At 34.5% G+C, this 27,340-nt stretch overlaps 1 pseudogene; it reads left to right on the forward strand.

The window, feature by feature from the left end:
• Window positions 1–712: 712 nt before the first annotated feature.
• Window positions 713–15,882, forward strand: LOC124994275 (UDP-glucuronosyltransferase 2B31-like; annotated as a pseudogene).
• The last annotated feature ends 11,458 nt before the right edge of the window (window positions 15,883–27,340 follow it).

The following is a 27,340-nucleotide window of genomic DNA, read 5'->3' on the forward strand; positions in this document are numbered from 1 at the left end:
CATATTGAAAACAATTACTATCCAGGAAATTGAGTCATATAGCACAGTCATAGTGGTTAATGGTTCACATTCTGTACCTAAATAGCTTTGATGCTATTCCCTACCCAGTGCTATAAAGATAAGAAATATATTACAGATTCTTAGAACTGGAGCAAGGAGAATGCATAGAGGCATAGGGCTTATTTCCAAGAGACAAAAGTGCTCTAAACATGATTGCAGTGGTGGTTTACAATTCTGAGATTGTACTATGGACCACTGAGCTTTTTATTGGTGAATTGTACAATACGTGATTTGTACAATATGTAAAAACAAAGTTGCCACCACACTAAAAAAAAAAAATCCACTGAAGGAAGTTATCCCCAAATGCTATTCAGCAGTATTATGACTACATTTCCACAAACTACAAACAAAAGTTAACATCTCACTTTTCTGCTATTCTTTACATTATTCTAAAACCTCAACTATAGTGACTTACAAATGTAAGGTCATCACCTCTTAACTACAAAAAAGCACTTATAAAGGAATCATTGCACATTTTCACACAAACATGAGGACATCTACCATTTGCTTTTCTCACTTGGCAGTCAGAGACTCTGTCTACTAGTGTATTTACTTTGGTGTGTAAAGTTATACTTTAACTAAAGATTTCTGCATGGATATAGGCAAAAGCAGCAGGAATCCAATGTGAAAGGAAACCTTGCATTTCACCAGGATGTCTATGAAAATGACTGCAGTTCTGATGCTGCTACAGCTGAGTAGTCACTTTGGTTCTGGAAGTTGTGCAAAGGTGCTGGTGTGGCCAGTGGAATTCAGGCATTGGATCAATGTAAAGACAATATTGGATGAACTAGTCCAGAGGGGTCATGAGGTGACTCTTCTGAGACCCTCAGCTGCCATTTCGTTTTATGTTGAAGAAGATCTGCTATTAAATTTGAGACTTACCCTACAGCAGTATCTAGAAATGACATAGAGTATTATTACATTGAAGAAATCAGGAAGTTGATTTATGAACTGCCAAAATAATCAATTTGGACATACTTTTCATTGTTGCAAGAAATTCTGTGGGAAGATTCTGAATATTTTGAGAATCGCTGTAAAGAAGAAGTTTTCAACAAGAATTTTATGACAAAACTACGTGAATCCAAGTTTGATGTCATTCTTCCAGATGCCTTTGGTCCTTGTGGTGAGCTGCTAGCTGAACTATTTAAAATACCATTCGTGTACACTCACCGCTTTTATCCTGGCTACAAGTATGAAAAATATAGTGCAGGACTTTCATTCCCTCCTTCCTATGTGCCTGCTATTCTGTCAGAATTAAGTGATCAAGTGACATTCATGGAGCAGATAAAAAACACGTTGTGTGTGCTTTATTTTGATTTTTGGTTTCAAACTTTTAATGAGAAGAAGTGGAATCACTTTTACAGTGAAGTTTTAGGTAAGTCCTGTTTTCTAATGGTAATGTAAATTCTAAAATCTGTCCTGCCTTTGAGGGTGAGTCTGAAGGAATATGAAATCAGAGAAATTAATCTTTAAAAAATATGGTGATTAAAATAAAAATATTTTATCACAATAATATATCAAACTCAAAACATTATAGAAAAGCTTAAATTGTACAGTCAGAAATCTTTGTACACAGCAGGAAGTTACACAACAACAATAAACCACTGAGGACTTCTCTGGGCAGTCACACACATTTATTATCATTTTACTATCCATTTTATTTCATCTTCAAAAGCAATAGCTTTAAATGTCACTAAATGTCCTCATGAGTGTAGAATGTAGATCAAGAACCTCTACAAATATTTCTAGAACAATCATCTATGTGGCTTTGAGGAAATTGTCTCCATATCTGTAGGTTAGTTTCCTCATTTATAAATTCAAATATTTTGTCACTTCATCTCTCACTTTGTGTCTTTCATATATGTCCACATAAATATGAGCAACACATGTTTAAAATATATATAATACACACATTAACTTTATTAAATCAGACACTCAAACATATTTTGTTTCATTATTGAAATTTCTTTCAGACTTTTACAGGCAAATTCATTTTCACAGGACAACTTCCCAGTGTTCTACAGCTCTAGTCTTCTTTCTCCTGTTCAGGATGACCTACTACATTGTCAGAGACAACGGCAAAAGCAGATATCTGGCTCATTCGCACCTACTGGGGTTTGGAATTTCCTCGCCCAAACCTACCAATGTTGATTTTGTTGGAGGACTCCACTGCAGACCTGCCAAACCTCTGCCTAAGGTAAACCTGTTTCCACTTGGATGTTTCTTGTCCTTGCAATTTCACCAGGAATGATTCCCTGTCCTCAGAATGTCTCATTCACTGTTTAAAAAAAAAAAAAAAGTTATAAGAAATAGGGCAAAGAGATCTGTATATAGAAATTCTTACATGTCTATGCCACATAAGTATGTGAATTTCATTTTTGTTACAGTAGAAAAGGAAAACCTGGGGGACTTTTGAAGATAAGATCAGTTAAATGAAGGTCTTCATTATTCAGCATATAAGAAAATATTAGTCATTAATTCAGAAGAGTGACTAGCATGTACCATCGGATAGTTCTGGATATGCAGAGAAACGAAGTAGCACAGTCTCTGCTCCCAAATACCTTTCATTCTACATTGAAAAACTGTGAACAAGAAAGAGAAATTGTGTGAGAAATATTATAATAAGGAAAGACCACAGGTATCTCCTGTCTGCCCCAAGGCAATAGGGGAAACTCAGGAAAACTGCCTGAGGGAACATAGGACTCCACCTCTTAACTGCCTGGCAGAAAGAGATAGAGAAATATATCCTTCTCAGTTACTTAACAAAGAGCATAAATTTTGCATATTTGAAGAATAGCTATTAATTTCTACCACTTGTATCTGCAGGCTGCCCTTAGCTTATGATTATGAAAGAATTCTATAAGTATTTAGGATAATATGAAAAACACAAGAATTAATGTATTTTTAACAAATACCACACCTTTATGATTCCAACAGACAGAAAGCATTTTTGAATTCACTATTAAGTGATCACTTAAGAGATTCTTTTTGTCTACCCTTTTGTTGGCAGTAACATTGTATCTGATCTCATTGAGCATTTAAAATCCAAATATCTCTTCTTAAAGCCAATCTTTGAGGCTATATATAATTCAATTCCAAAAGCACACCTAAGAGTAATGGAAGTTCTGGGCAAACCAATCCTATTTTTAAAAGATTTCTCCATTCGTGTTAAATGGAAATGTCAGTGTCAATAGAAGGGACAAGAGTGGGGTCAGAAAGAGAACAAAAAGGTTGAAAGGTAGCCTACTCATGATAATTAGAAATAGTAGTTGCAATGAAGTTGCAAAAAGGAGATTCAAATCCAAGTCACTGTTAAATCTTCCTTCTTATCTCTTACTACAATGAATTCTGGTTGCTCCCAAGTTTCTGAGTTTTCATTAATTACTAGATTCTCAGAAATTTCTGCAAATTTGGAAGAATCGGATATTCTTGAGACAAATGCATCAAGAATCTTAAAAATGCACACTTTTTAATTTATTGTATATTTCAAAATTGCTGGAAAAGAGGATTTGGAAAATTCCAACCCAAAACTGATAAATGCTTGAGGTGATGGACATGCTAATACCTTAATTTGATCATCACACATTATACACATGTATCAAAATATCACACTATACTCCATAAATTGTGCACAATTATTTATGGGTGAATCAATAATTATAATAAAAGAGAAAAAGAAAAAAGTGCATATTGCCACTTGCACAATAAATTCATAAAAATTATACAGAGAAAAATAAACAAGATATACATAATTATTTATGTTAATAAAAGAAACATCAGAAGTAATTTAGATGTATAACATGAGGAATGTTTTAAAAGCTTACATTGTGTACATGGATACTATAATAATCACTTTATCTAAGAATACTCAACTCTACTGTTAGCCATAATAGAAATTTGCTTAGAAGCAGATAAAAAACCAAATTAATAAATATAGTAAAAGTACTATTTTCTTGGAAGATAAAAAGGTATATATAATAGGAGTACAGTTTTCTAAATATATGTGACATATATTTCTTTGTATGTGTACATGTGTGGTGCTGAGGAAAGAATCCCAAGCCTCACATACACTGGGCAAGTGCTGTACCACTAAGCTACAAGCCAGGCCCATATGAATGCATTTAGTTGTATGAATAGAGCAAAGGACAAAATAAAAATATGCCATTTTTTTCTGTGTGTATTTGCTTGGGATCAAACAGAAGGTTTTGTGCATATTAAGCATGCACTCTACCCCTGAGCTATATCTGCAGCCCTGAAAATGGAAATTTTAAATCAGTGGTATAGTTACATAGAGATTATAAGTAAATCTTATTTTCTATTTTATACTTGTTCAAACTGTCTTATAATGAGCCTTTTTTTTTTTATTTCCATGAGGGTGTTGCAGAACAAGAATTAATCCCTGTCAGTGTTAATCTATAAAAAGAGATTTACTAGATAATAATGTAGGAAAAAAATTTCTACTGCCTAAATGAAGGAAGCTCTGAGCAGAGCATCAGTGAGATAAAACACTGTTATGTAAGTCACGTTAAATATTGTTACAGGTCAATGGAATCACATATAACCACTAGACGCACCCTGGGAATCTTAGAAATATATCCTCCTAATGAAGATGATGCCTCAGGTTAAAATTATACTTTTGGTGAATGCTGTGGCTATCACAGGGTCTGTTTGTTAAATTAGTAAATTTTTCTTGGTGTTTCCTGTAAAACATTGTTTAAACAATGCTTTAACTGATGATTAGGAAGAGAAATAAATCAAGTGGATTTCGTTCATTGTTTTAGGAAAAAACAGAAACGACAATGAATTAAAAACTGAAAGAACCACCCCCCAATGAATATATAGTTTTGACAAAATTTCCAGGAAAGTGTTGGTTTTCTCCATTCATTTTGTGGTAGAAGAGTTTTTAACAAGACAGAATTATTCTTATGTAGAATATAAAAAGCAAGGCTAAGGGAACACATGTTAAGATGATTCTCAAGCAATTGCAGGAAACATTCTTTGCCAGAAGCTTTATCAGGTGCAGTAGGGTACTTAAGAGGGTTCCCAGATCTCCCCCGGAGAAAGGTGGATGGGCCTCTTACCACTGCATACAAATGTCCTGCAGACCACAGTAAGGTGATGATGTGGGCCCTTCACAGTACATTCTACTGGGACAATACTAAAGTGTGATTTCAGGCTGAGGGGTGGCATAAGTAAACAGACTTGGACTCATGGCACACAAACATAGAGCTACACATGTGTATTTCTAGAGCATTAATAGGACTTCTAGGACTATTTCACAGAAATTCTAAGCCAAAATGCCAGACTCCTGAAATTCAGTGATTCTTAAACTCCCAACAAAAGGAGAATAATTTGGGAAAACATTTAGGAAATTCTGACAAGGGGTAAATTATGTTATAAAGGTTTTTAGAGCAGAGAGAAGATAAATAAAATTCATCTCCGGTATACCTAAAGTTTCTCAATACTCAGATCAGAGAGTTAAAAGACTAATCACAATTTTTTTCTTTTTTTTTTAATTTGTTCTTTTTAGGTATACTTGACAGTAGTATGTGTTTTGACATATATACATTCATGGAGTATAACTTATTCTAATTAGGATCCCATTCTTTTTTTTAAATTTTTATTTATATATTTTTCTTTTTTTTGCGGTGCTAGGGATCGAACCCAGGGCCTTGTGCTTGCAAGGCAAGCACTCTACCGACTGAGCTACCTCTCCAGCCCAAGATCCCATTCTTATGGTTGGACATGACATGGAGTTACACTGGTTGGGTATATATACATATATATGAACCCAGGAAAGTTATGTCCAATTCATTCTACTGTCTTTCCTATTTCTATCCATCCCCTTTTCCCTTCATTCCCCTTTGTCTAACCCAATTAACTTCTATTCTTCCCTCCTTCACCTTGTTATGTGTTTTCATCTACATATCAGAGAGCATATTCGGACTTTGATTTTCAGGGATTGGCTTATTTCCCTTAGTATGATGGTCTCCAGTTCCATCCATTTACTGGCAAATGCCACAATTTCATTCTTTTTTATGACTGTGTAATATTGCATTGTGTCTATGCACATCTTCTTTATCCATTCATCTATTGAAGGGTTTTTTCCTAGCTTAGCTATTGTGAGTTAAGCTGCTATAAACATTGATGTGGCTGTATCACTGTACTACGATGATTTTAAGTCCTTTCAGCATATACCAGGGAGTGAGATAACTGGGTCAAATGGTGGTTCCATTCCAGGTTTTCTGAAGATTCTCCATAATGCTTTCCAGAGTAGTTGCACCAATTTGTAGTGCCACTAGCAATGTATAAATGAACTTTTTCCCCACAGTCTTGCCAACATTTATTGTTACTTGTATTCTTGATAATTGCCATTGTGACTGGAGTGAGATGAAATCTCAGAGTAGTTTTAATTTGCATTTCTTTAATTGCTAGAGATGTTGAACATTTTTTCATATATTTGTTGACCATCCATATTTCTTCTTCTATGAAGTGCCTCTTCAGTTCTTTGCACATTTATTGACTGGTTGTAGGGTTTTGGTGTTTTTTTGAATTTTTTTGTATATCCTAGAAATTAATGCCCTATCTGAGGTGCAGGTGGCATAGATTTTCCCCCATTCTGTAGGCTCTGTCTGTTCATACTCTTGATTATTTCCTATGCTGTGGAGAAGCTTTTGAGTCTCATACCATCTCACTTATTGATTCCTTTTTTATTAATTTTTCTGTTTTATTTAGTTATACATGACAGTAGAATGCACTTTGATACCTCATATATAATGGAGTATAATTTCTCATTCTTCTAGCTATGCATGACATAGAATACCACCAGTCAGGTAATCATATATTTACATGGGGAAATAACTTCTGATTCATTTTACTATCCTTTTTATCTCCATACCCTCTCCCATTTCTTCACTTCCCTCTACCTAAAGTAACTCTATTCTTCCCTAGCCCCCTCCCCCATTGTGAATTAGCATCCACATATCAGAGAAAACACTTGGCTTTTGGTTTTTTGGGATTGGTTTATTTCACTTAGCATGATATTTTCCAGCTCCATCCATTTACTGGCAAATGCCATAATTTCATTCTTCTTGAGGGCTGAGTAATAGTCCATCATAAACATACCACATTTTTCTATCCATTCATCTGTTGAAGGGCACCTAGGTTTGTTCCATAGTTTAGCTATTGTGAATTGAGCAGCTATAAACATTGATGTAGTTCCATCCCTGTAATATGCTGATTTTAAGTCCTTTGGCTATAAACCAAGGAGTGTGATAACTGGGTCAAATGGTGGTTCCATTCCAAGTTTTCTGAGGAATATCCATACTGCTTTCCATAGTGGTTGCATCCATTTGCTGTCTCACCAATAATGTATGAGTGTGCCTTTTTCCCCACATCCTCCCAACACTTATTGTTGCTTGTATTCTTGATAATTGCTATTCTGACTGGAGTAAGATGAAATCTTAGAATAGTTTTGATTTGCATTTCTCTACTTATTAGAGACTTTGAACCTTTTTTCATATATTTGTTGATTAATTGTATTTCTTCTTCTGGGAAGTGTCTGTTCAGTTCCTTATCCCATTTATTGATTAATTTACTTGCTTTTATGGTGTTAAGTTTTTTGAGTTCTTTATATATCCTAGAGATTACTGCTTTAGCTGAGGTGCATGTGGTAAAGATTTTCTACAATTTTGTAGAGTCTCTCATCGCATTACTAATTGTTTCCTTTGTTGAGAAGAAGTTTTTTAGTTCAAATTCATCCCATTTATTGATTCTTGATTTTATTTCTTTTGCTTTAGAAGTCTTGTTGAGGAATTCAGGTCCTAAACCCACCTGATGAAGATTTGGGCCTAGTTTTTCTTTTTTTAGTTGCAGGGTCTCTGGTCTAATTCCTAGGTTTCTGATCCATTTTGAGATGAGTTTTGAGCAGGGTGAGAGATAGGGATTCAATTTTATTCTGCTACATATGGATTTCCAGTTTCACCAGCACCACTTGTTGAAGACATTATCTTTTCTCCAAGGTATGTTTATGGCACTTTTGTCTAGCATGAAATAACCGTATTTATGTGGGTTTGTCTTTGTGTTTTCTATTCTGTTCCACTGGTCTTCATGTTTATTTTGGTGCTAATACCATGACATTTTTGTTGTTATAGCACTGTAGTATAATATAATGTCTGGTATTGTGATGTTTCCTGCTTCACTTTTCTCTCTAAGGATTGCTTTGACTATTCTGTGTCTCTTATTCTTCCAATTAAATCTCATCACTGATTTTTCTATTTCTATGAAGAACATCATTGGACTTTTAATAGGAATTGCATTAAATCTGTACAGTGCAGCACTTTTGGTAGTATGACAATTTTGATAATATTAATTCTACCTATCCAAGAACATGAGAGATCTTTTCATCCTCTAAGGTACTCTTCAATTTCTTTCTTTGGTGTTCTGTACTTTTCATTGTAGAGGTCTTTCATCTCTTTTGTTATATTGATTCCCAAGTATTTTATTTTTTTGAGGCTATTACAAATGTGATAGTTTATCTTTCAGTTGATTCATTGTTTGTGTATAAGAACATAATTGATTTATGGGTGCTCATTTTATATCCTGCTACTTTGCTGAATTTGTTTATTAGTTCTAGAAGCTTTCTGGTCCTTGAAGCTCCAGCCAGAGCAATTAGAAAAAAGAAAGACATTAAAGGGATATAAACAGGAAAAAAAAGAGCTCAAACTATCCCAATTTGCCAATGATATGAGTCTATACTAGAGATGTAATATTTTGTTATTGACTTTCTATTCTTTTAATGAGTTAGCTCAATGCAATGTACTTTACTTTTTGAACTATCTTCATAGTGTCCCAGACACTAATCACAAATATTAACCACTTTTCAGGTAACCTGGCTGGAATAAACTCAAGTGACTTAGTAGAACCATATAGATGAATAATTAAAGGCTAAATAAGATCCTTTCAAGAATATATACTAGTAACTAATAACATGATAAGTGAAATTTCTGGGTACAGGTGTTCTCTGTCCCTATCCCACAATAGTTAAATAAGAAAAATCCATGACATTTTTTAGCAAGCTTAAAGTTAGTAAGGCAGATTATTTTAAGGACAATCCTATTAGGACCATTGCAATGGGGTTTTGTGACACATTGGGTTTGCCTCTGAATACAATAAGGAATAGAAGGGGTTTATAGTAAAGATGCAGGGTAAAAGTCAGTGGGTGAAAGATTACTAAGAACAAACATCAGAAGTCAGGGAAATTTTGGCCAAAACAATATCACAAGATTCTTGCTGAAACATGACATTGTGCTAAGACATCACAACTGACAAATTTCCTGATGTGCAGTTTAAGTGCTTTTGGTAATGGCATAGACATCAATGTCACAGTCATGATGATTTCTCAGAGCAAAGCATGAAACCATCCAGCTTCCACTGGTGGGAATTCTTTAGAGAGTCACAAGAAACATCTAGGAAGTTGGAGTTTTGTTCCCAGTGGTCCAAGTCATTAAAATAACAGAAATGATGGATACTTTAGTTTGGTGAGGAACCTAGAATTGAAAATTGAGTAAGGTGAACACAATATGACCCACTTCAATTTACATGTTAAAATAACACAAAATGGTGTGTCATGGTATTCCATTGTAACATAAAATTCACCTACAACCACTCAACTCCATTGCTGATCAATGATAAATAGAGTAAGGTAATTCTTCCTGACAAAATATGCTTGGTTTCATTGGATTGGACAGATTATTTTCACCAGCACAGCAAGAATGGAAATTGACCATAATGCTCTTGGGGTTTGCCTTGTCAGATCTTTTCAAAAGAAATATCAGATTAGACTTCTAGAAGTCTCCTGAAACTGGGAAGACTGGAGAGCCAAATCAGAAACCGGAGTTCAACTTCAATGCCAAGAGTACTTAGTAAATACTGCAGAGGTTGGAAAAAGAGAAGTCAATAAATGTTCCCATTAACAAAAGTGTAAACTACAAATTTGTTATGTAGAAAGATACCATAAGAGAAAAGAAAAAGGGTGCCTAGAATCATGAAAATAAAACATCAAATTCCAGCAAAATCTCAAAACAGAATGTCATGAAATATTATCCTCCTTCATCAGATCATTCATTCCCAAGTCTGCTTGATCTAGGGTTAGCAGGTTCATGAAACTGCAGAAGTTAAAGATCTGATGGAAGTCCATTTGACTAGAAAATGTTTTTGTGACACAAGTTTTCTTATAGGACTGTTTTGTCATTCAAGAATTTCTTATGTTTCCTAACAATCCCAAATATAATTGAGCTTAAAAGTCTATACATGTATGATTACACGAATGGTATGAATCTACATTGTGTACAACCACAGAAACGAAATGATGTACCCCATTTGTGTACAATGAATCAAAATGCAGTCTGTAAAAAATTAAAAGCTAAATTAAAAAAATTAAAAATTAAAAATTAAATACATACATACTTAGGTGTTTCAGTAGTTTGTTTTATTTAGAAATGAACTACACATGTAATAAACATGTATGCCTTTATTTAACTTAGTATGTCATTAAGGTATCAAATTAATAAAAAGATTTTGGAAACTAGTTTTAGTAAGCCATACTATAACAGCAACAATGCTAGCCTTCATCTCAAGTTATTTCCTTGTTAACTATTCGTAACCATAGGTGAACTGATAAACCAAGGTAGAATAAATACATAAGCTCATATTATACTTATGCTGATAACTGAGAAATTTTTATTCTCAGTAAACCATAACATCAAACTAGTCATATTTGCCAAAGATTTACTCAAGTCACATGAATATTGAAAGTATTTGGGTCTTTCTACATTTCTGGTCATTTTAGTTATGTTTAATTTATGTAAGTGTTCACAGTCAGTTGGAATAGAAAGCCATTCAGAGATTTTGTGTATTTCATTAGGAATATCATTTAGAGCTTAGAAAATATCATATAAATGTAACTTGTAACACAAACATGCATACATAAACATACATGCATAAACATAAACACTCACAGAGATCCTCTAGCTTCCATTCTAAAATTGTAGCCAAGAATCAGGCAACACTGTAATATAAGACTCACTGCTATTATCTAGTATTTCATCTGAATTGTGTTTCTGATTTAAAAAATGCAAGAAGTTGAAATTATATAATCAATAGGGGGTAAAGTTTCTTGGAACTAAAATAATCTGTGAAGAAGACTTTTAAAGGAGTCTGCATTATAGGCCAGGGACCTATAATGTGACCCTCTAAATGTCTTTGAGGCCCACCTAAGTGGACAACATATTCATTTTATTTCTAATTAGCCTTTTTCCTTTCAACCTCAAGTACTTGCTTTGTAAGGATCCTGAGTTCCTTAGGAGCCCTTGCCTGAGACAGAGGAACAAGTGACTGTAACTGTAGGAACAGAGGGGTCAAGGAGGGAAGTGAAAAGAGCAGCCCTGGGGCACAGACAGAGGGAGGAGGTAAGACCTTGAAGGAGACGTAGCAAAGGGTGCGATGTCTCCTTGCTATAGACCTGAGGAGACGATGACATGTTAAAGAAAGAAGAAATAGGTGGAGCATGTTTGGGAGCATCTTAGATGTCCCTTGGTAACCTTAAAGATCCAAACTCTCTGTACTAAAATCATACCAACAAGAAAGAAAGCAGAGAGAGTAATCAGAGCACAAAGTCAGCAGGGGTTCGAAAAGAGCTTTCATTTGACTAATGTGTTCTCATGGGAAAATTAATAACTAGGTCTCACAACTAGACAAGCAAAAAGAAATTTTCTAGCCCAGGAGTCAGGGAATTATCTCCACTCAAGAGAGACAGCCAGCAAAGTACACAGGTACCTTTCCATCAAAGATGCCTTCCATTTATCTGCAAATGCCATAATATTATTCTTTTTTATGACTGAATAATATTCCACTGTGTATATATACCACAGTTTCTTTATCCATTCACCTGTTGAAGGGCATCTAGGTTGGTCCCACAATCTAGCTCTTGTGAATTGAGCTGCTATAAACATTCATGTGGCTGTGTTACTATAGTATGCTAATTTCAAGTCCTTTGGGTATAAACTGAGGAGTGGGATAACTGGGTCAAAAGGTGGGTCCATTCCAAGTTTGCAGATAAGTGGAAGGAATTAGAGAATATCATACTAAGTGAAATAAGCCAATCCCAAAAAAACCAAAGGCCAAATGTTTTCCCTGATAAAAGGATGATGATATATAATGGGGGTAGGGGGGTGGGGGGAGAGAGAAGAATGGAGGAATTTTAGGTTACATAGAGGGAAATAAGAGGGAGGGGGTATGAAAAATGGTGGAATAAGACATCATTACCCTATGTACATGCATGATTACACGAACGGTATGAATCTACATTGTGCAAGACCATAGAAAAGAAATGATGTGCCCCATTTGTGTACCATGAATCCAAATGCAGTCTGTAAAAAAATTTTTTTTAAAAAAGATGCCTGTCATTGTAAGCAGTTGCTGCTTGCCTAGGATTCTAATCCTGCCTCTTAAAACTGAGACCCACCCCTAGGAGAATAACCTAGCATCCAATTTCTTAGACTCTAGATCAGCTTAGAGAGAATAATGAGGTTCTTGAAAAACATGCTCTGCCCTTACCCAAGTCAATAGATGTTTCTTCAGGGCAAGGTTTCAGGAGTTGTACTCCCCAATTGATAGCCAATTAACCAGTTGGGAGTGAAGGCAAAGACTTTAAAGATGCACACTTAAGGTCCTGGATGAAAGATTCAGCACTTTAGGGATGAATCTCACCCTTTCTGAGATATAGAATCATAATTGTTAAAGAAAAAAATTATTAATGGCAAACGTTAAAAGGCCATAAGGCAAACTTCATTTAGGATCTGCACAATAAGTGTAGGCACCACTGCAATTGGATTTTGTTGAAAAGAGAGATAAATTAAGTTCAACTCTGAATACAAAGAAAAGAATAGATTTATAGAAAAGGTATAAGGTGAGGGTCAGTGGATAGAAAGTTATTAAGAGGAAACATCAGGGGCTGCAGGGATTCTGACCAAAGAGACCTAACAAGACAGTTGCTGAAGGCAGGCCAGTATAATATCTGGAAAGGAAGGCGTTCGAGAAATCTGAAACTATCTTATGTCAAATGTACAATATTAGATATCAGTGTTGGCGGATTCTAGTTAAACTCATGAGACTCAAATTTAGAGGATTCTTAATATGACAACACAAAGAAAAATATCCAAACACTACATGCAAAACGGAGGTGCAAAAGCCCACTCCTATAGGAGAAGCTATTTTAGAGAGGGCAACAAGAGTTTGGTCAAGGAGAAAAACACCCTCGCTAGTCTATAATGACTATTTCATTTCTTGCTTGAACAAGCGTGCACACACACACACACACACACACACAGAAATATAAACTTGCATAATATACATAATAACTTGCATATATATACATAATAAAGGGAAGGTATTTCATATAAGAAATCTCTCTCCAATAAAACTGTTATTAATTTTGTTTTTTCCCCACAGTGCTAGGGATTAAACCCAGGGGCTTGTGCTTGCAAGGCAAGCGCTCTGCCAACTGAGCTATCTTCTCAGCCCCAGTTTTTTTTTTTTAAAAAGACAACATGGGCTGGGGGTGTAGCTCACTGGTAAAGCACTTGACTGGCATGTGTAAGGGCCCTAGATTCAACTTCTGGCAACACACACACACACACACACACACACACACACACACACCAAGACTGAATTCAAAATAAATTTATGATTTACCAATTACACTTCTGGGTAGATTCTAGAAGAATTGAATAAAGAATTGTGACAAAATATTGGCCCAAAGACAATCATAAAACTATTCCTGGAAGTGAAGTGGTAGAAACAACCTAGCTATTCATTAATGGATTTATTGATAAACAAAATGTACATAAAAATATCAGTCTTAAAAACTTTAGGGAATTGGGACAAATACTACAATATTAAAGAACATTACACCAAGTAAAATTAGTCTGTCAAAAAAGAAAATACTATGAATCCACTTATATGACTATCTGACTAGTCAGTTTCATAGAAACAGAAAGTAGAAGTACTTGCTTCAGTTACACAGATTTCCTGTGTGAAAAATAAAAATGTTCTGGACATTGTTTGTATAGGAATGTGAAATACATGTATGTGTAATACTACAGAATTTTACACCTTACAAATAGTTAAGGCTATATATTATATCACGTATATTTTAACTTAATTTTTAAAAGAGTCAAACATAATTCCTATTAATATTTGATTCCTTATATATTATATATATTTTAACTTAATATTTAAAAGAACCAAAGATAATTCCTGTTAATACTTGATTTCTCTCCTTAAATGATTATACCAAATCTTACAATACTCTGTGCTCTGCCTTTGCTCTTTTGTGACGGAACAAATTCTTGCCTTCACAGGAAATGGAAAACTTTATCCAGAGCTCGGGAGAGAATGGCGTTGTGGTGTTTTCTCTGGGGTCAATAGTCAGTAACATGACCGAAGAAAGGGCAATTATGATTGCATCAGCCCTTGCCCAGATTCCACAAAAGGTTAGATAAAGTGCCCTAATGGTGGAGAACTACTGAATAAGTAGTTATTTAGTTCTTAAATTTTGTAAAGATTCTGTTTACAGAAATTTTTTATGATAGCACAAATTTATCTCAGAAATCACCTTTAAAACAAAAAAATATACACAGCAAATTCTAAAATAGCAAAGAGGGCATTTTTGATTAATAATACTTTGGTATTGATATTGTGCTCCAAAAGAAATACATTTTACAGATGCAGTGTGAAATTGGTATTAAGAGTATTGGAGATAGAGAATAATCTCCAAATTCTGCCCTATCATTTCTTCATTTTACTTGAAGAATTCCTGAGGACACTGTACACACTACTGACATAATCAGTATGGAGTTACATATTATTAACTGTATCAGTGCAATAGCAATAGCAGGTAATGAAAAATCTGAATAGCATCATACAACATCATCATCCTATGTAATCCTAGCCTCGATTCTTCCCCTAAATGTTGGAAGAGGCCTATTCATGATGCTTTCCATGGTGCTACATAGAGAAAGGAAGACCAGGACTCACTAACCTGAGTCTAAGTATCCACCAACGAGACTTAGAAGGGACAATCAGTCTGCCCTGATGGACTTGGCCCTATTAATTTCTTAAGAGGGTAGAAATGGGATCCTGTGCATTAGAAACTGTGACTCTACAAGAACCAAATAATAGTAACCTATGGAAAAAGTGGTTATAAGCAATCTTCACATACCAAGAAAAAGGTTAATATCAAACTTAGCAGATGAGAACTAGTATAAAATACAAGATTTGGGAAACAAAGTAAATATGCCATTAGTAATTTTTTACACATTATGCTCTAGATTTATATATATTAATTTCTTAAATATTTGTATTTGATATTGATAAACTCATTTGTCTACTACTTATGTGAAGCTACTGTGTACATGATCTTGATTAAATATAAAAATAAATACAGGAAAATTATGTCCTCTATTTACAACCCCATTTTAATAGTTCTTTTTATTTATTATCTCTTGATCTCATTTCTTTATCTTTCATAGAATAGGAATTTAAGTGTGTGATTTCTTTCTTAATCTTACTAAAATTCTAACATCCTATAATTTGAAATTTAACTCAGTTAATAAGAGGTTTGGTTTACCCTTACAGGTCATATGGAGATTTGATGGCAAGAAATCAGACACCTTAGGACCCAATACTGTACTATACAAATGGATTCCCCAGAATGACATTCTTGGTAAGACTCAGGAGAACAAATCTCAAAAACATGAGTAACAGTCAATCAGGAAGGTAATAGTTCAATAGAAAATAAGTTTATGAAAGTTTATTAAGAAAATACCTCCGGGTTGCTGCCCATGACCTCTCCTGGCTCCAGTACTACTCTTTGGATGTGGGTGGGTTCCTGCTCACCTGTGTGGCAGCTGTGATATTCATCATCACTAAATATTGTCTGTTTTGTTGCCAGAAATTAGCTAAAACAGGAAAGAAGAAAAAAAGGGCATAGTTATATCTAGACCTGAAGCTGGGAGTCCTGACAGATGGACCTCCTCCAATTTCCTTTCACAAGAAGAAACTGAACCAGGTTCCTTCCTGATGACAAAACAACTTTTCACAACTTACTTCATCAAGGCAAAGCTTATTTTCCAGAGATATACTACCTGTTTATGAGTTAGAAATAGGTAGGCATGGTACCACACCCAGTGTTCCAGAGGCTGAGGCAGGAGGATTGAGAATTCAAAACCAGCCTCAGAAAAGGTGAGGTACTAAGCAACTCAGTGAGACCCTGTCTCTCAATAAAGCACAAAATAGGACTGGGGATTTGGCTCAGTGGTGTAGTGCCCCTGAGTTGAATACCTGGTACCCTATCCCCCAAAAGAAAAAGAGTTAGAAATATTTCAGATCAAACAGATCAGGGAAAAATATAAATAATAAAGATATCTGTGTCTATTGAAAATTACTGCTGGAATTTACAAGTTATACAATAGTAATTTACTGAGTTGGACTATGGTTCACAATTTATTCATGGATACAAAAACTTTCAAAAGTCTACTCATAATATTAACAATAGATTTGCAAATACTCAGCATGCTTTAACTTCATTTGGGTATAGAATTTTGTAGTGTTTTTCTGAATAAGGTATTCGATACTTAAAAGTGTGTGTCAAGATTTGCCCTTCTTTTTGGCTTTGGGATACTGGTAGTTCGGCTTGAGCATTCAGCCTCAGCATCACTTCTCTTCTTCAGGACCTGGTAAGATTTTACCTTCCTCCTGCTGAAGTCATTTCTAGGGAAGGTATGTCGAATGAGAAATAGGATGTTTCCTACTTGCTTCCTACTGTAACATTGGACTGTGTGGGAACGTCTTTGTTTTCACAAGTTCATTCTCTTTTCCTCTTAACCAGTTAAAACAATGTCCTGTTCACATAATAAGTGTATGAGAATAACTCATATTCAGTCTTTGGAAATAGATTAAGATTTCAACTATAGGTTGTGATAATATAGAACTGGTAGTAGAAGTACTAAGGACACTTACTGAATTTTCATTCCTTCCTGATATATATGTACATATATATGTTAACTTTTTTATAAAAGAAGGCACAGTGTCACTTAGCTACCTTATAAGTACGTTGTAAAATGCAGTAAGGTTGTGGTAGTTCAAAATGATTATTACTCTATAATACATATTTTAAAAGAGAATGTCAAATTTTCTTTTCTTTTCTCAGTAGTTTATTGTCCTACATCCTCCATAACACTTACACGGAAACATTTAATCATTCTTCATGACATAGGTACAAAGGATTATAGAATTAAGCCAAAACAAATATAAAATCATTTTAATCATAACTTTTACTTTGTGCTCATAGTGAGGAAATTAAAATACTAATGACTAAAATAATCATCAGACTACCTGTTTAAAATAAGTCTAAGTGATTTAGTAGGACAATAATTACAGAGAATTAAAGGAGGTGAAATCCCTGCTGTGGGACCCCATTCCAAAAATATATATTTGCAGTTAATATCATCAATGAAAAATGTGAGTACAATATTTTCTAACAGTATCCCCCCCACACATAACTGCTATGTAATAGCACTATTTCTTTTCTAGCTTATCCATACACACAAATATTTCCACAAGTACACAATGAGGAAATCAACCTCATACATCTCCTTCCAAAGGAGTTGAGTGATTAGGCCTATCAAGAAGTAGGGAAAACTGAAAATAAAATGGAGGTTATTCAAGAAAATGAAAACAAATTACCAAATAAGCTAACAATACACTTCTGAATTGATACCCTTAAGAATTGAAATTCAGATCTTGAAGGATATTTGTACATATTCTAAAACCAAAAATAAAACCCAAGAGGTAGAAGCAACAAAAGCGTCTATGGTCAGAGAAATCCACCAACAAAATGTGATATTTACACATTTTATATATATATATATATATATATATATATTATGCATATTACATATATATTTTCAATGACAGGTCATCTATCTTGAAAAGGCAGGAAATTTTGACACGTGGTACAATATAGATGAAACTTGAGAACATTGTGCTAAAAGAACTAAGTCAGAAACAGATATTTGATTCCCCCTATAGGAGGTATCTAGACTAATAAAATTCAGAGAAATTACAAAGGTGGCTGCCAGGAAACATGTGGAAAGAGATTGCTGGAAGGGAAAATAGAGAATTGTTTAACGGCTCTATTGCTTCAGTTTTGCAAGTAAAAAAAGTTCTCGATGTTTGCATCAAAACAATCATACTTATAGTGAATATAATTAATTTATAGTGAATATAATTACTGAACTGTACGCTTAGAAATGCTTAAGATAGTAAATTTTAAATTAAATATTTTTGACAATGAAAAAGATTGACAACCACAGTTTTTTCCTTATGATGGTTTGACTTACAATTTTCTAGTTTTACAATGGTGTGAAAATGATATACACTTAGTAAAAACCATACTTCAGGTTTTAATATTGATCTTTTCCAAGGATAGCAATATGCTGTATGGTAATCTCTTACTAATGTTGCACAGCAACAATGAGCCATAGTGTCTTATGCTGTTAAGTTATGATATTCGGTAGATTGAGTATATTAAATGCATTTTGAACTTATGATAGTTTCAACTTACTATGGGTTTATCCGAATGTAAACTCATAATTAGTTGAGGGTCATCTTCCACCAAATAAATCTTGATAATACTTGATTTTGTCTTTATTCATTTGTACTAATCCTTTCAATAGTGTTTGCTTTGCTATTGTTCTTTTGTGAAGAGCAAATTATTTCTTCACAGGAAATGATTTTGCCCAGATTATAATAAAAATATTGTGGTATTTTCTCTGTGGTCAGTAGTAACATGACAGGAGGCTAGGATTGTTGCTCAGTGGTAGAGTACTTGCCTTGTATGCAAGAGGTACTGGGTTCGATCCTCAGCACCACCTAAATAAATAAAATAAAGGTATTGTATTCATCTATTACTAAAAATAAAAACTTAAAAAAAATAGTAACATGACAGAAGAAAGGGCAAATGTGATTGTATCACTCCTTGCCCAAGTTTTAAAACAGATTAAAGTAACTTAATGGTGTTTGTAAAGGTTAATTGGAGTTCAGCTATAAAGGTTAAAGGGAGAGCAATAAAGAGGCAAGCCCACAGGATGGCAGACAGCAAGAAGTGGCTTCATGGGAAAGCCAGTTCAGTTTATTATCTATTCCAGGGTCATATCAATTTACACTAGGTTACATAGTGCAATTAGCTTTGTGCATGTGCAGATCATATAACTTGCTTGCCTCTCAGAGTCCACTACTACCAAAGGTTATTATAACAAGATAATGTCTCCAGGCCTCAAGGACAGAGGAGATGCAGAGCATTTCTATGCTATTCAAACAGAAGGGCTATTGTCCTGAGGAGTTTGCTTACTCAAAGAACTTTCGTTCCTCTGTACTTTGGCCTGAAATCCCTACATGTGCTACCCTCTACAGAGTCTGGTTATAGATATTTCCAGAGTTAAAGGTGAACTGTTATAATAGTTCTAATATATTTCAGAAGCCACTCTAAGAAAAAAAACTTACACACACACCCTACAACATGGCACATGCTAAAATGAGTGGTTTTGATTGATAATAGCTTTGTCATTAACATCACAATCAAAAAGAAGTATAATTCCAAGTGCAGCATGAAATTGGTAGTATGCAGGTATTGCAAGCACCAGATCCTGCCCTGACATTTGCCCTTTTCCCTACAAGATTACTGAGAGCACTCTATACCCTAGAAGTTGGTAGAAAAGCATTTAGTTTAATGAATAATTATACTAACTGTAATACTATGGATGTGAGGTGTCCCTCAAAAGCTCAGATGTGAGACAATGCAAGAAGGTTCCAAGGAGAAATGATTGGATTGTAAGAGTTTTAACCCAATAAGTGAATTAATCCCCTGATGGGATTAACTGAGTGGTAACTGAAGTGGTAGGGTGTGGCTGGAGGAGGTGGGAATTGGGGGTGTGCTTTGGGGGATATGTTTGTATCTGGCAAGTGGAAACCTGTCTCTGCTCCCTGATCTGCAGGTGAGCTGCTTCCCTCCGCCACACTCTTCCGTCTTGATGTCCTGTCTCACATTGAGCCCAGAGGAATGGAGCCAGCCTTCTATGGACTAAGACCTCTGAAACCATAAGTTCTCGAATAAACTTTTACTTCCCTAAAATTGTTGGGTGGGTCTTTTAGTCATAGCAGTTAAAAAGCTGACTAAAACACTGGCACAATAATGTTGAGCAGGTATTGAAAAAGCGAATTGAATGGTATAGTTTAGGCTTGACCACTAAATCCCAGCCACTTGAACATTCTTTAAATTTTGGAAAAACTCTATTCAGTGTGCTGTTCAGAGGCTTATTCAGAGAAAGGATGGATAGGGCTCACCAACTATGAGTTTAGGTCCTGCCCAGTCAGTTAGCTTTAGAGAAAACTGGACTTGGTCAATGTCTAAAACTGGATGATGTAATAAAAGGTGGAGATAGGATCCTGCCTTTAAGTTGTACCCTGTGCATTGTAAAATGTGGCTCTACAGGACTCTCTTCTAACTTATCAGATGTATACCTCCTTCTACTAAGGAAGGAGAGGAAATACAAGAAGTCTAGCAGAAGCATGACATGGGAAGATCAGATACTCCCCACTGTTAAATATATGGTAACTTATTTTCTAATCATACTTTCACCTGAAGTCTATAGGCATTTGCTACATTTCAGTTTTCTTTCTGATACTGCCTCCTAATTACCTATGTCTATTTTTTGCTTAGAACTTGAAGATAGTTTAACACTCACATAGCACATATAAGTTAAACACTCATAAATGATCCTTTAGTTTATGAGGAATGCTTGGGAATTTCAAAATCAGTACCTCACTTTGGTACTGGGAATAGAAAAGTCTTGAAGGATGGGAATGCTGCTCAGCGATTTGAGTACTTGCCTAGCATGCTCAAGGCCCTAGATTCCATCCTAGCACCAGGGGAAAAAGAAAAAGCCTTGGCCATAAGGGACCACACTGATTACTACTGTTAATTCCATGTATTATTACATCATGAAAGTGTTAAATGTCAGTTGAATAAAATTTAGCATCATGGCATTATTGGATTTTTTCCAATTATTTATTGTTATAAATAAATATGATTTATTTATAAATTAAAAATGGGCTCTTCTATTTTACATTTCAAGGATTTATAAACCCAGCAATTATATTAATACACTATATTCTTGTCAAAAAATTGCCACTTTAACATTATTCTTATAATTAGTGTCTAGTAACTTGTATCTAAAAATAAGTTAAATTTTTAAACAATTAATTCTCACAGGTGGCCTACTGTGTAATAGTTTATTAATCAAGATTCTAAAATTCTAATTATCTTATGAACAAGTAGACATGAGTAAACTCCCTCTCCTGTCACTCAAAAAAAATTAAAAAGTTATATTTAATTTGGAAAATGAGAGCTTACTCCAAAAATAGATATGTACAAAAAAGTAAATGTGTAAACCATTAGAATTTTTCTTTGGTTTTTTGCATTGGAGTTTCAAGGATTGCCTAACAATTTCTTAAATATTCAAATTTGTCTTGGTAATCTCATTTGCCTAAGCTGCTATTTATGAAATTTTAAGATCACATTCCACACCTTGATTCCATATGAAAATAAACACTGAGATGGGCATGGTGGTACATACCTGTAATTCCAGGGAATTACAGGGAAACTGAGAACTAGGGAAACTGAGGTAGGAGGACTGCAAGTTCAAGGTCAGCCTTAGCAACTTAGTAAAGCACTAAGCAACTTAGTAAGACCCTGCCTCAAAATAAAAAATAAAAAGGCTGAGGTTATGTGCACCTGGTTTCCATCCTCAGTACAAACAGCACACACACACATACAGGAACTATGAATATTCCCATTTATATCAGTTTCAGCAGTTCTTATACTCATTTCCTTATCTGCCATATTAAGTGCATTACTGTGATCTCTTAATATCTTTAGAATTCTAGCATGCTATAACTTGAAATCTAACTCAAATAATAAGATATTTTCTTTAATCAGTCATACAGATATTTGGTGCCAATATACCAGATACCTTAGGACCCAATCCTCTGCTGTACAGATTCCCCAACATGATCTTCTTTGTAATATTCTAGGAATTCTGAAAACATAACAGTCATCAGACTGATAATAGTTCAAGAGGAAAGAAATTTATTGAATATTTATTAATAGAAAATTCAAAGAGAACATTTAAATGTTTTATAGTAATTTTCCAGTTCTGGGGGGGGAGATAAACTATAAGAGTTTAGCATTCTTTATACACATTTACATTCCCTATGACGAGAGTCCAAGTCCTTTATTTTAAATGTACTTACTTATAATTGAGAATTTTCCAAAAACTTCTTGGATTGTCTCATCTCTTTGTTCTGCAACCTTATACCTACCCCTATGTACCATAGGGGTATTTCAAATGCCACTGAAAAATAGCAATCCCTTTTTGTTATCTGTGACTTTGTATTTTCTATGGAAAAAAAATCCACAATCTTTATCATGAAGTCATAACATTTCACACTATGAAAGACTTTTTCCTTCCTCTGAGTCAAGTCCCACTCCACCCCACTCCCCTGGACACACTATAATACTAAGTGAATTCACCATTTCTTTAAATAAAAAAATGCATTTTACATGAATCTCCATTTTTGGTTTTTGGGGTTTTTTTGTTTTGTTTTGTTTTGTTTGGCACATGTTGCTGCTTTTTTCAGTATATGCTCTTCCATTTTTTCCATCTACCGATCTTGCATTCATTGTTAAGTCTCAGGTCACACATTCTCTCTTCCACATAGCCTTCACTTTTCTCACATTGGACTTAGGTGCTTCCTACTCTGAGATATGAAATCAAATGTAATGCAGTTTCATGTATATGTTTTCTAGAAAAAAATACACCCTGCGTCTTTCGGTGCCTTATATTGTACATTTCTCATTTTATTTCTAAAGGCTCTTAATCTAGCAGTTTTCTGAATTGACAAAGGAGACAGTCAGCTACAATCCACAGCCTACAGCCAAAAGCCTATGTGACAATTTTGCAGTGGCCTGAGGTTGTAATTCTAACTCCTCTTTATAAATGGTTGTTTGATTAAAAAGTTTGCAAAGATAGGAAAATAGAAAAAGAGTAAATAGAATGCAGGTCAGGGGCTGGGGGGATAGCTCAGCTGGTAGAGTGCTTGCCTCACAAGCACAAGGCCCTGAGTTCGATCCCCAGTACCGTGCAAAAAAAAAAAAAAAATGCATGCAGGTCAGTAAACATGAAAGACCTTTGTTTAATTCGGTCAACTATCAAATAAGATTATCTTCCATGTTTTCCAAGACATGTGCCTTCTTGATTTCCCAAATATTTAATCTTGGTTCAACATTAAGCAATGTACAATTCTAATTGCAAAAATTCTCAAATAAATCTACTTTAATTCTGATGTGTAATTTCTTAAAGGAGACTCACTGGAGCTTTAGCCTATTGATCTGAGATGATGATGTCTTATAATTTCACTGTACGCTTTCAGAAATACTATATCAATAAAATGCAATCAAGTATAATATATTTTCCTGTCAAAGAAAAGCAGAACATGACACTACTTAAAAATGGCATGACAAATGTTATTCTGACTTGTAGTAGGGGAGAGAGACTCCTGTATAAACTGAACTCCACTCCAATTAAGACAAATTGCAACTGAGGTTCTTAAAGGGAGAACAAAAAGGAAGCAAACGGAACAGGTAAGTAAAAAGCAGGGAGACCAAAACGGTTCTTGAAGATTTGTGGAAATGGAAAATTACAGAGGGGTAAGTAAAAAATTACTGAAATGGCTTGACAAGCTTGGGTTGGAAATTATGTATTTGGAGTTGAATCCCATTTGCTTGAACAAATATTCAGCATGGTGGTTTGGGTCACTGATAGATTTAAACTTTGTTCGCGCACCTTAGCTCAGGGTTTAGTCAAGTTCTTTGTGCAGCATGGAAATTTAGTTCACTCCTCACAATATACAAAACACTTTTCAAAGGAAATATTGCTTCAGAAATTCTGAATGGTCCTAACTAGCTACCTATCTAAAAATATGTGACCCAATAAAATATTGAGTAGAAAGACACTTTTTACATATTTTTTAATATGCTTGAGTTCTTCCTTTATTAAATGTACCACTGAAATTGATTAAAAAGACGACTTGAAGAGGCTGTTTCTAATTAGGATTGGCAAGTGGGGCCCAGTCGAGTTCCTCTGGATTATAATGTAGAAAGTACCTTATATTGTAGATGTCCCTCTTCCTGTAACATATAAGATCTCTCACTGTTTAACCTTATCTCCTCATAACAGAGTTGCAACTACTTCAATACCTAGGATATTGATGTGAAAAGTACCAATCCTTTCCTTATAACACATAGGGAAATGACTTGAAGGTGGAATCAGGAAACAAATATTGACTGGGTGTGGTGGTACATGCTTATAATTCCAGCAACTCAGGAGACTGTGGCAGGAAGATTGAAAAGTTTAAGGCCAACTTGTGCAACTTAGTAAGACAGTCTCAAAAAAAAAAAAGACTGGAGATGTAGTTCAGAGTAGTAAAATGTCCATTGGTTCAATTCCTAGTACCCCCTAAAAAAAAAAAAAAAAAAAAAAAAAAAAACCCTAAATATCATATAGGACAATTGTTAGATCCTATGATATAAAGTATTTTATATGTCCAAAAGATCTCAAAATCTTGTCTTTAAATAGTGAATTCAGAACAACTGTAAAACACCAAGAAAAAAATAAACCAAGTTAAGAGCAGTTCTTTTGATTGACAAGATATACGTTTGAACAACTGGATGGAAAAAAGACTTAATTCGTTTTTGTAAGATGGAAAAAATTTTGTAGAACTCTTCTTATAGGGGAGGAAAAAGGGAAATACTGAGGAATAACATTAGCCAAATTATATTGTTATATTGTGTGCATGTATGAATATGTAACAACAAACCCCACCATTATGTACAAATATAATGCACCAATAAAAACTATGGAAAAAAGAAAAAAAAAACACTTATGACAAAATCCATTTTAGCAATAATCATTAATGAAACTAAAAATAAAAATAAAAGAAATAACGTCCAAAATATAAATATAGATAATAATATACAAGAAAGATACAATTACTTTTTTCATTAAACTTTAACTATGCAATCATGCCACCACTTAAAGGCCAAAAAATTAGAAAACTATAAACAGGAAAAAAAAAAAAAAAAACATGAGCCAGGTGTTGGTGGTGCATACCTATAATCCCATCTACTCAAGTCTTAAAGCAGGAGGTTCATAAGTTCATGACCAGCCTGGGCAAGCTAGTGAACTCCATCTCAAAAACAAAATTTCTCAGTGGTGGAGACCTTCTTAGCATGTGTGAGGTCCTGGGTTCAATCCCCAGTACTACTATGACAGAAAGAAAAATGTTCAACTACATTAATTCTTTTGAAACAAGTAACCATGTATATACATGTTAGTTTGAAGGAATAATGAACGACATCTCATGTTCTTAGATAGGCAGAATCAATATTTTCAAAATGGCCATACCACCAAAAGCAATATACAGATTCAACAAAATCCCATCAAATACCAATAACATTCTTCACAAAATTAGAAAAAAAAATCTTAAGTTCATTTGAAAGAAGAGACCTAGAAAAGTCAAAGTAATACTAAGCAAGAAAATCAAATCAAGAGACATCACAATACCTGATCTGAAATTATGCTATGGAGCTGTAATAACAAAACCATTGGCATCAAAATAACATGAAGGTCAATGGAACAGAATAGAAGACAGAGACAAATCTACATACCTATAGCTGTTTGATATTTGCCAAAAATATCTCTTGAAGAAAAGACAACCTTTTTAACAAATGGTGCTAGAAAAATTGGATAGCTATATGTTGAAAAATGAAATCAGACCCCTTTCCCTCAACCTGCACAAAACTCAATTGAAATGGATCAAAGACTTAGGAATTAGACCAGAAACTTTACAACTGCTAGAAGAAAACAGGGTCAACAATTCATCATACAGGTGCTGGCACCGACCTCCTTAAGACCCTCAAAGCACAAGAAATAAAACCAAGAATCAGTAAGTGCCATCAAACTAAAAAGTTTCTGCACAGCAAAGGAACCAATGAAAAGACTGAAGAAGTAATCTACAGAATGGGAGAAAATCTTGACCAGCTACTCCTCTGACAGGGGATTAATATCCAGAATATACAAACAATCCAAAAAATTTAACATCAAAAAAATTACTCACCCAATCAATGAATGGGCAAAAGAACTAAACAAACTTCTCAAAAGAAGAAACACAAATGGCCAACAAATACATGAAAAAAATATCAAACACCTCTGGCAATCGGGAAAATGCAAATCAAAACAACACAAAGATTTCATTTCCAGTCAGAATGCCAAAGATCAAGAAAACAAGAATGCTGGTGACATTGTGGGGGCAAAAGGGACACTTGTACATTGTTTGTGGGACTGCAAACTAGTACCACAACTCTGGAAGGCAGTATGGAAAAAAACTAGAGATGGAACCATATGACCCAGCTATCCCACTCCTGGGTATTTTCCCAAAAGATCTAAAAATCAGTTTACTACTATAGTCTCATCATTGTTTATAGCAGCACAATTCATAACAGCTAGATTATGGAATCAACCCAGATGCCCATCAATAGAATTAATACACTGTGGTTTTATATATATATAAATATATAAAATACAGACACACAATGGATCTACTCATTCATAAAAAAAAAATGAAATTATGACACTCGCCAGTAAATGGGATGGAAATGGAGAATATAATGCTAAGTCAAATTAGCCAAACTAAGAAACTCAAAGGTCAAGTGTTTTGTCTCATATGCGGAAGCTAGAGTAAAATAAAAGAAAGGGAAGGAAGGATAGAATAGCACAAAGAACCAATAAAAAATACAAACTAATAGATGAGCGAAAGGAATTCTAGTAGAGGAAGGATAATGGGAGAAGGGAGGGAAAAGGGGAAGGAGGACGGGAGGGAAATCTCAAGGAACTACAAATAGAAGAATAAAATGAAATTAAATTTAACAGAAGAAAGAAAACAATAAAAATCAGAACAGAAATAAATCAAAAGGAGAACAGGAAAACTCCAGAAAAAATTAACAAGAGTTAGGTTTTGGATGAAATGAAATTGAAAAACTTAG

This window comes from Sciurus carolinensis, chromosome 10 (assembly GCF_902686445.1).
Source record: "Sciurus carolinensis chromosome 10, mSciCar1.2, whole genome shotgun sequence".
Lineage (NCBI taxonomy): Eukaryota > Metazoa > Chordata > Mammalia > Rodentia > Sciuridae > Sciurus > Sciurus carolinensis.